This window comes from Zea mays, chromosome 6 (genome assembly GCF_902167145.1).
Source record: "Zea mays cultivar B73 chromosome 6, Zm-B73-REFERENCE-NAM-5.0, whole genome shotgun sequence".
Taxonomy (NCBI): domain Eukaryota; kingdom Viridiplantae; phylum Streptophyta; class Magnoliopsida; order Poales; family Poaceae; genus Zea; species Zea mays.
The window spans coordinates 134,848,715-134,859,770 of NC_050101.1; positions in this window are offsets into that span (position 1 = coordinate 134,848,715).

Here is an 11,056-nt window from a genome sequence, read left to right on the forward strand (position 1 = left end):
GTCGGTGATGAACAACAAGTCGATGGTCAGGAAGGTGAAGGGGACGAACACAGTGCCAAGCGTTGTCGTCCTTCTACTTCTGCAGTCTGGTTAGATTTCGATAAAATTTTCAAAATCGTGAACGGTAAGAAGGTAAGGTTTGCAGCTAAGTGCATACATTGCTCTAAGCAATATTCTGCTCTCTCTCTAGTGGTGGCACTGGCCACCTCACCCGACATAGGGATAGATGTCCCAGGAGGCGTGAAAAAACCCGCATGTCTCAGTCTCAGATATCTTTTAATCCTGATGGTAGTATGCGTAATTGGGAGTACTGTCCTATGGTTGCACGTAATGAATTGGTTCGATTGCTTGTTATGCTAGAAATTCCTATTAGTTTGGGTGAAAATGCTGCATTTGAACTACTCATAATCCTAAATTTGTGCCTGTCTCTAGGCAAACCACCACCAGAGACATGGTTAAATACTTCACTAACAAAAAGGCTAAGCTTGTTGAGACTCTTACTTCTTCTGATGTTAATTGTGTGTGTTTGACCTCTGACATTTGGTCTGGTAATGCCAAAGAGGACTACCTTAGTGTTGTTTCCCATTACATAAATCCCGATTGGCAACTAGAGAAAAGGGTGCTTGCTTTAGTGCTTATTGATGTGTCACACAATGGACAAAACATTACTGATCGTGTTGCCAGTGTGCTTGCTGATTATGGCTTGACTAATAAGGTGTTTGCTTTTACCCTAGACAAATGCATCATCTAATGCTTCTACATGAGGTTGCTTAGACCTATAATGTCACCATATATGGGTATTCATAATGGTGCAGAATCTGAAATGTTCTTGCATCAGCGTTGTGCATGTCATATAATCAATTTGATAGTTAAAGAGGCCCTAGATGCTCTTAAGAATTTGATCTAAACATTTAGAACTGCAATATCTTTTTTAAACTCCTCTAATCAGAGAATTGTTGCATATAAAAGTTATTGCATTGCTACTAATATTAGGCCTAGAAAATTCAAGTTGGACATGGAGGTTAGGTGGAACTCTACATATCTGATGCTTAAGCATTTGTTTCCTCATATGATACCTTTCACTACTTTCATTCATGCAAACTATCCTAGGGCTGAAGGTGATAAATTTATTTTAACTGATGACCATTGGGTTATTGGAGATAAATTACTTAAATTTCTTGAGCTATTTTATGATTCTACAGTTGCATTGTCTGGTGTTTATTATCCTACATCTCCACTTATGCTTCATTTTCTTGTTAAGATTGCTATACATCTAAAGAACTATGCTAATGACACTCACATCAGAGGTGTCATTCAACCTATGATAGATAAATATAATAAATATTGGAGGAACATCCCTTTACTTTACTCTTTTGCATTCATCTTGGACCCTAGAGCTAAAATGAAAGGTTTCAGTAGAGTGCTTAGAAGGTTGATGAACCTGACAAGTACAGATTATGTTGCTTATTGAGAGCACCTAGAGGGGGGGGGGTGAATAGGTGATCCTGTAAAAACTTGAAACTTATAGCCACAAAACTTGGTTAAGTGTTAGTAGGCTAAATAGTGAGCTCTTGTGAACACAAGTACCACAGAAAAGCAATCACAAAAGACACGCGAGTTATCTCATGGTTCGGCCAAGTACAACACTTGCCTACTCCACGTTGTGGCGTCCCAATGGACGAGGGTTGCACTCAACCCCTTTCAAGTGATCCAAGGATCCACTTGAATACCACGGTGTTTCTTTCTTTTCACTATATCCCGTTCGCGAGGAATCTCCACAACTTAGAGCCTCTCGCCCTTACAAATGATGATCACAACGAAGCACGGATGTAAGGGAGGGAAAAGCAACACACACAAGTCTCAAAAGCAACAGCTCAAACACACACACTAGTCACAACTTGAGCTCTAAGTTCACACACGGAGTTCTCAACTCAAGAGGAGCTCAAATTGCTATCACAAAGAATCAAACGCGCTAGAATGAAGACTTGGTGCTTAGAGATGATCAAAGAATGCTTGGTGTGCTCCTCCATGCGCCTAGGGGTCCCTTTTATAGCCCCAAGGCAGCTAGGAGCCGTTGAGAGCAAACCAGGAAGGCTATCCTTGCCTTCTGTCGGGTGGTGCACCGGACAGTCCGGTGCACCAGCGGACACTGTCCGGTGCTGATTGCTTTCCTATTCTGGCGCAGCCGACCGTTGAAGATTTAGAGCCGTTGGCGCACCGGACACTGTCCGGTGCACACCGGACAGTCCGGTGCTCCCATCAGACCGTTGGCCCGGCCACACGTCATGCACGGATTGCGCGGTCGACCATTGGCGCAGTCGACCGTTGGCTCACCGGACAGTCCGGTGCACCACCAGACAGTCCGGTGAATTATAGCCGTACGCCGCCGTTGAGTTCCCGAGAGCGGCCAGTTGACCAGCGCCAGCCTGGCGCACCGGACACTGTCCGGTGCACCACCGGACAGTCCGGTGCACCCAGACAGAGCAGAGTCTTGGCTGCTTCAGCCAAGACATTTTCCTTTTGTCTTTTCTCTGATTCTAGCACTTAGACAAATATGTTAGTACATAAAAACCAATGTACTAAGTCTAGAATCATACCTTTGTGTTGATTTGCACTTCATTCACAACTTGGCACAGTTTAACACTTAAACCATTTGTGTTGGCACTTAATCACCAAAATACTTAGAAATGGCCCAATGGCACATTTCCCTTTCACTTATCAGGTTACCACTAGAGCTAAGCTTACTGATGTTTATAATAAGTATGAAGAGAAATATGGATCTGTTAGATTGAACAGGGTTGTCCCTCCTAACTTGTCTGGTAAGAAACGATCTACTTGGGATGAAATTTATGATGATGCTGATGATGTGGGTACTTATGTTGGTATGCATTCTTTTGCTTGTACTCTAAACATTGCTACAGATACCTCTGCAATTGCTCTGCTGCATGCTGCAAACTCTTCAGCTTCTAATGCTTCTGAACTCATTTCTTACTTAAATTGTGACACTGTCAACCAGTTAACTGATGATTTCAACATTTTGCACTGGTGGCATCAGCACAAACTCACTTATTCAGTACTGTCAATTATGGCTACAAATATATTAACTGTTCCTGTGTCTACCATCTCTTCAGAATCCACTTTTAGTTTAACCAGCAGGATCATCGACGAGCAGAGGAGGAGGTTGAAGTCTAATATAGTTGAGATGTTGACATGCATTAAAGATTGGGAGGATGTTGAAGTAAGGATGCAACACATGGTGGATGACAAAGAGCTTGAAGAAACATTTGAAAATCTTTATCTTGATTAGTCTATTTGTGACCATTTGTGTAATGGGACTATAATATTATGCACCTGGACTTTGTTGTAAGGACAATGAACTTTTTAATGAGCTGGACTGTACTCTTTTTTCCTGTATAGAGTTTCTCACAAGGGTGAGTTTTACATAGACAAGTTTTTAACGAGGCAGAGCCATTGCACTATATCTCATAATAAAATTGTTTTCATAAACATAGCAGTTTGAAGTTTTATGTTGTTTGATGCTTGAAAGGGAATTAGGCTTACACCTAGTTCCTAATTGATTTTGGTGGTTGAATTGCCCAACACAAATAATTGGACTAACTAGTTTGCTCTAGTGTATAAGTTATATAGGTGCCAAAGGTTCACACTTAGCCAATAAAAAGACCAAGAAATGGGTTCAACAAAAAGAGAGCAAGGGATAACCGAAGGCAGCCCTGGTCTGGCGCACCGGACAGTGTCCGGTGCACCAGGGAACTCCAAGCCAAACTCTTCACCTTCGGGAATTTTCAGAGGCGCTTCGCTATAATTCACCAGACAGTGTCTGGTGCTCCAGAGGAGAGCGGCTCTGAACTCGCCAGCTTCGGGAATTCGCTCCGCTATAATTCACCGAACATGTCCGGTGCACACCGGACTGTCCGGTGAGCCAGCGGAGCAACGACTACTTCGCGCCAACGGTCACCTGCAGAAGCATTAAATGCGCGCCAGAGCGCGCAGAAGTCAGGCACGCGCGAAGTGGCGCACCGGACACTCTACAGTACATGTCTGGTGTGCCACCGGACATCCAGACGGGCCCAGTAGTCAGAGCTCCAACGGTCGAAACCCAACGGTCTGGTGACGTGGCTGGCGCACCGGACTGTCCGGTGCACCATGCGACAGACAGCCTCCACCAAACGGCTAGTTTGGTGGTTGGGGTTATAAATACCCCCAACCACCCCACATTCAAGTTATCCAAGTTTTCCAACTTCCAACCACTTACAAGAGCTAGGCATTCAATACAAGACACACCCAAGTGATCAAATCCTCTCCCAATTCCACAAAAGCTTTAGTGTTAAGTGAGAGTGATTTGTTGTGTTCTTTTGAGCTCTTGCGCTTGGATCGCTTTCTTCTTTCTCATTCTTTCTTGTGATCAATACTCAATTGTAACCAAGGCAAGATACACCAATTGTGTGGTGGTCCTTGCGGGGAAGTTTTGTTCCCGGTTGATTTGAGAAGAGAAAGCTCACTCGGTCCGAGGGACCGTTTGAGAGAGGGAAAGGGTTGAAAGAGACCCGCGATTTGTTTTGCACCCTCTCTCTCGGACTTGATTATATTTCTAACGCTAACCCAGCTTGTAGTTGTGATTAACTTTGTAAATTTCAGTTTCGCCCTATTCACCCCCCCTCTAGGCGATTTTCAATTGGTATTAGAGCCCGGTGCTTCATTAGAGCCTAACCGCTCGAAGTGATGTCGGGAGAACACGCCAAGAAGGAGATGGAGACCAGCGACAAGCCCACTACAAGCCATGGGAAGGCTTCATCGGGAGAGTCCCACAACAAGGGAAAGGGGAAGGAGAAGAAAGCCTCTTCCCACAAGTCGCATCGGAGTGGAGACAAGATAAAGAAAATGAGGAAGGTGGTCTACTACGAGACCGACACTTCATCACCATCCACCTCCGGCTCCGACGCGCCATCCATAACTTCCAAGCGCCATGAGCGCAAGAAGTTTAGTAAGATCCCCTTACACTACCCTCGCATTTCTAGACATACTCCATTACTTTCGGTTCCATTAGGCAAACCGCCAACCTTTGACAGTGAAGATTATGCTAGGTGGAGTGATTTAATGAAGTTTCATCTAACCTCACTCCACAAAAGTATTTGGAATGTTGTTGAGTTTGGAGCACAGGTACCATCCGTAGGGGATGAGGATTATGATGTGGACGAGGTGGCCCAAATTGAGCACTTCAACTCCCAAGCCACAACCATACTCCTCGCTTCTCTAAGTAGAGAGGAGTACAACAAGGTGCAAGGATTAAAGAGTGCCAAGGAAGTTTGGGACGTGCTCAAGACCGCGCACGAGGGAGACGAGCTAACCAAGATCACCAAGCGGGAAACGATCGAGGGGGAGCTCGGTCGCTTCCGTCTCCGCCAAGGAGAGGAGCCACAAGACATGTACAACCGGCTCAAAACCTTGGTGAACCAAGTGCGCAACCTCGGGAGCAAAAAGTGGGATGACCACGAGGTGGTTAAGGTTATTTTAAGATCACTTATTTTCCTTAACCCTACTCAAGTCCAATTAATTCGTGGCAATCCTAGATACACTCTAATGACTCCCGAGGAAGTAATCGGGAATTTTGTGAGCTTTGAGTTTATGATCAAAGGCTCAAGGAAGATCAACGAGCTTGACGACCCCTCCACGTCCGAAGCACAACCAGTCGCATTTAAGGCGACAGAGGAGAAGGAGGAGGAGTCTACACCGAGTAGAACACCCATCGACGCCTCCAAGCTCGACAATGAGGAAATGGCGCTCGTCATCAAGAGCTTCCGCCAAATCCTCAAGCAAAGGAGGGGGAAAGATTACAAGCCCCGCTCCAAGAAGGTTTGATACAAGTGTGGTAAGCCCGGTCACTTTATAGCAAAATGTCCTATTTCTAGTAACAGTGACAGGGGCGACGACAAGAAGGGGAGAAGAAAGGAGAAGAAGAGGTACTACAAGAAGAAGGGCGGCGATGCCCATGTTTGTCGCGAGTGGGACTCCGACGAAAGCTCTAGCGACTCCTCCGACGATGAGGACGCCGCCAACATCACCGTCACCAAGGGACTTCTCTTCCCCAACGTCAGCCACAAGTGCCTCATGGCAAAGGACGACAAAAAGAAGAAGGTTAAATCCAAATCCTCCACTAGATATGAGTCTTCTAGCGATGATAATGCTAGTGATGAGGAAGATAATTTGCGTACACTTTTTGCCAACCTAAACATGCAACAAAAGGAAAAGTTAAATGAATTGATTAGTGCTATCCATGAAAAGGATGATCTCTTGGATTCCCAAGAGGACTTCCTTATTAAAGAAAACAAGAAGCATGTTAAGGTTAAAAATGTTTATGCTATAGAAGTTGAAAAGTGCGAAAAATTATCTAGTGAGCTAAGCACTTGCCATGAGACCATTGACAACCTTAGAAATGAAAATGTTAATTTGTTAGCTAAGGTTGATTCAAATGTTTGTAATGTTTCAATTCCAAATGATAATGTTGAGTTGCATGCTAAAATAGAAGAATTGAACATTTCTCTTGCTAGCCTTAGGATTGAAAATGAGAAATTGATTGCTAAGGCTAAAGATTTTAGTGTTTGCAATGCTACTATTTCTGACCTTAGAAGTAGAAATGATACATTACATGCTAAGGTTGTAGAATTAAAATCTTGCAAACCCTCTACATCTACCATTGAACATACTTCTATTTGCACTAGATGTAGAGATGTTGATATTAATGCTATACATGATCACATGGCTCTAATTAAACAACAAAATGATCATATAGCAAAATTAGATGCTAAAATTGCCGAGCATGAACTTGAAAATGAAAAATTTAAATTTGCTCGTAGTATGCTTTATAGTGGGAGACGCCCTGGCATTAAGGATGGCATTGGCTTCCAACAGGGAGGCAATGTCAAACTTAATGCCCCTCCTAAGAAATTGTCTAATTTTGTTAAGGGCAAGGCTCCCATGCCTCAGGATAACGAGGGTTACATTTTGTACCCTGTCGGTTACCCTGAGAGCAAAATTAGGAGAATTCATGCTAGGAAGTCTCACTCTGGCCCTAACCATGCATTTATGTATAAGGGTGAGACATCTAGTTCTAGGCAACCAACCCGTGCTAAGTTGCCTAAGAAGAAAACTCCTAGTGCATCAAATGATCATGACATTTCATTTAAAACTTTTGATGCATCATATGTTTTAACTAACAAATCCGGCAAGGTAGTTGCCAAGTATGTTGGGGGCAAGCACAAGGGGTCAAAGACTTGTGTTTGAGTACCCAAAGTTCTTGTGTCTAATGCCAAAGGACCCAAAACCATTTGGGTACCTAAAGTCAAGAACTAAACTTATTTTGTAGGTTTATGCATCCAGGGGCTCAAGTTGGATCATCGATAGCGGGTGCACAAACCACATGACAGGGGAGAAGAAAATGTTCTCCTCCTATGAGAAAAACCAAGATCCCCAACGAGCTATCACATTCGGGGATGGAAATCAAGGTTTGGTCAAAGGATTGGGTAAAATTGCTATATCTCCTGACCACTCTATTTCCAATGTTTTTCTTGTAGATTCTTTAGATTACAATTTGCTTTCCGTTTCTCAATTATGTCAAATGGGCTACAACTGTCTATTTACTGATGTAGGTGCTGTCTTTAGAAGAAGTGATGATTCAGTAGCATTTAAAGGAGTGTTAGAGGGTCAACTATACTTGGTAGATTTTGATAGAGCTGAACTCGACACTTGCTTAATTGCTAAGACTAACATGGGTTGGCTCTGGCACCGCCGACTAGCCCATGTTGGGATGAAGAATCTTCATAAGCTTCTAAAGGGAGAGCACATTTTAGGATTAACAAATGTTCATTTTGAGAAAGACAGGATCTGTAGCGCATGCCAAGTAGGGAAGCAAGTTGGTGCTCATCATCCACACAAGAACATCATGACGACCGACATGCCACTGGAGCTCCTACACATGGATCTATTCGGCCCGATTGCTTACATAAGCATCGGCGGGAGTAAGTACTGTCTAGTTATTGTGGATGACTATTCTCGCTTCACTTGAGTATTCTTTTTGCAGGAAAAATCTCATACCCAAGAGACATTAAAGGGATTCTTGAGACGGGCTCAAAACGAGTTCGGCTTAAGGATTAATAAAATTAGAAGCGACAACGGGACAGAGTTCAAAAACTCACAAATCGAAGGCTTCCTTGAGGAGGGCATCAAGCATGAGTTCTCTTCTCCCTACACGCCACAACAAAATGGTGTAGTGGAGAGGAAGAATAGAACTCTATTGGACATGGCAAGAACCATGCTTGATGAGTACAAGACTTCGGATCGGTTTTGGGCCGAGGCGGTCAACACTGCTTGCTACGCCATCAACCGGTTATATCTACACCGAATCCTCAAGAAGACATCATATGAACTCCTAACCGGTAAAAAACCCAATATTTCATATTTTAGAGTCTTTGGTAGCAAATGCTTTATTCTTGTTAAAAGAGGTAGAAAATCTAAATTTGCTCCCAAGACTATAGAAGGCTTTTTACTAGGATATGATTCAAACACAAGGGCATATAGAGTCTTTAACAAGTCCTCTGGACAAGTTGAAGTTTCTTGTGACGTTGTGTTTGATGAGACTAACGGCTCTCAAGTAGAGCAAGTTGATCTTGGTGAGATAGGTGATGAAGAGGCTCTGTGCATCGCGCTAAGGAACATGTCCATTGGGGATGTGTGTCCTAAGGAATCCAAAGAGCCTCCAAATGCACAAGATCAACCATCCTCCTCCATGCAAGCATCTCCACCAACTCAAAATGAGGATGAGGCTCAAGTTGATGAGAGAGAAGATCAAACAAATGAGCCACCTCAAGATGACGACAATGATCAAGGGGGAGATGCAAATGATCAAGACAAGGAGGATGAAGAACCAAGGCCGCCACACCCAAGAGTCCACCAAACAATCCAACGAGATCACCCCGTCGACACCATCCTCGGCGACATCCATAAGGGGGTAACCACTAGATCTCGTGTTGCACATTTTTGTGAGCTTTACTCTTTTGTTTCCTCTATTGAGCCACACAGGATAGAGGAAGCACTTCAAGATTCGGATTGGGTGGTGGCGATGCAAGAGGAGCTCAACAACTTCACTAGGAATGAGGTATGGCATTTGGTTCCACGTCCTAATCAAAATGTTGTAGGAACCAAATGGGTGTTCCGCAACAAGCAAGACGAGCATGGTGTGGTGACAAGGAACAAAGCCCGACTTGTGGCCAAGGGATACTCCCAAGTCGAAGGTTTGGATTTCGGTGAAACCTATGCACCCATAGCTAGGCTTGAGTCAATTCGTATACTATTGGCCTATGCTACTTACCATGGCTTCAAGCTTTACCAAATGAACGTGAAGAGTGCCTTCCTCAACGGACCAATCAAGGAAGAGGTCTATGTTGAGCAACCTCTCGGCTTTGAAGATAGTGAGTACCCTAACCATGTTTATAAACTCTCTAATGCGCTTTATAGGCTCAAGCAAGCCCCAAGAGCATGATATGAATGCCTTAGAGATTTCCTTATAAATAATGGCTTCAAAGTCGGAAAGGCCGATCCTACTTTATTCACCAAAACTCTTGAAAATGATTTGTTTGTATGCCAAATTTATGTTGATGATATCATATTTGGGTCTACTAACGAATCTACATGTGAAGAGTTTAGTAGGATCATGACACAAAAATTCGAGATGTCAATGATGGGGGAGTTGAAGTATTTCTTAGGATTTCAAGTGAAGCAACTCCAAGAGGGCACCTTCATTAGCCAAACGAAGTATACTCAAGATATTCTAAGCAAGTTTGGGATGAAGGATGCCAAGCCCATCAAGACACCCATGGGAACCAATGGGCATCTCGACCTCGACACGGAAGGTAAGTCTGTGGATCAAAAGGTATACCGGTCGATGATAGGCTCTTTACTCTATTTATGTGCATCTCAACCGGATATTATGCTTTCCGTATGCGTGTGTGCAAGATTCCAAGCCGACCCTAAGGAAGCTCACCTTACGGCCGTAAAACGAATCTTGAGATATTTAGTTTATACTCCTAAGTTTGGGCTTTGGTATCCTAGGGGATCCACTTTTGATTTGATTGGTTATTCGGATGCCGATTGGGCGGGGTGTAAAATCAATAGAAAGAGCACATCGGGGACTTGCCAGTTCTTGGGAAGATCCTTGGTGTCTTGGGCTTCAAAGAAGCAAAATTCGGTAGCTCTTTCTACCGCCGAAGCCGAGTACATTGCCGCAGGCCATTGTTGCGCGTAACTACTTTGGATGAGGCAAACCCTTAGGGACTACGGTTACAAACTAACCAAAGTTCCTCTTCTATGTGATAATGAGAGTGCAATCCGCATGGCGGATAATCCCGTTGAGCATAGCCGCACTAAACACATAGCCATTCAGTATCATTTTCTAAGGGATCACCAACAAAAGGGAGATATCGAGATTTCATATATTAACACTAAAGATCAATTAGTCGATATCTTTACCAAGCCACTTGATGAACAAACTTTTAACAAACTTAGGCATGAGCTAAATATTCTTGACTCTAGGAACTTCTTTTGTTGATTTGCATACATAGCTCATTCATATACCTTTGATCATGTCACTTTCATATGCTATGACTAATGTGTTTTCTAGTCTATTTCAAACAAGTCATAGGTGTATTGAAAGGGAATTGGAGTCTTCGGCGAAGACAAAGGCTTCCACTCCGTAACTCATCCTTCGCCGTCGCTCTGGGCCACTCTCCATCTTTGGGGGAGAGAGTCTGAGTCCAAAGCAAAAGGACTCCGTCTTTGGTATAATCTACACTCATATTTTATTTGCCAAAGGGGAGAAAGTAATTTCAAAGGGCTCTAATGACTCTGTTTTTGGCGATTCATGCCAAAGGGGGAGAGAGTATTAGCCCAAAGCAAAAGGACCGCACCACCACCTAATTTTAAAAAGATTTTCAATTGGTAAATTTCAAATTGGTACCTTTTTGTGTTCAAAAGGGGAAGAAGTTAG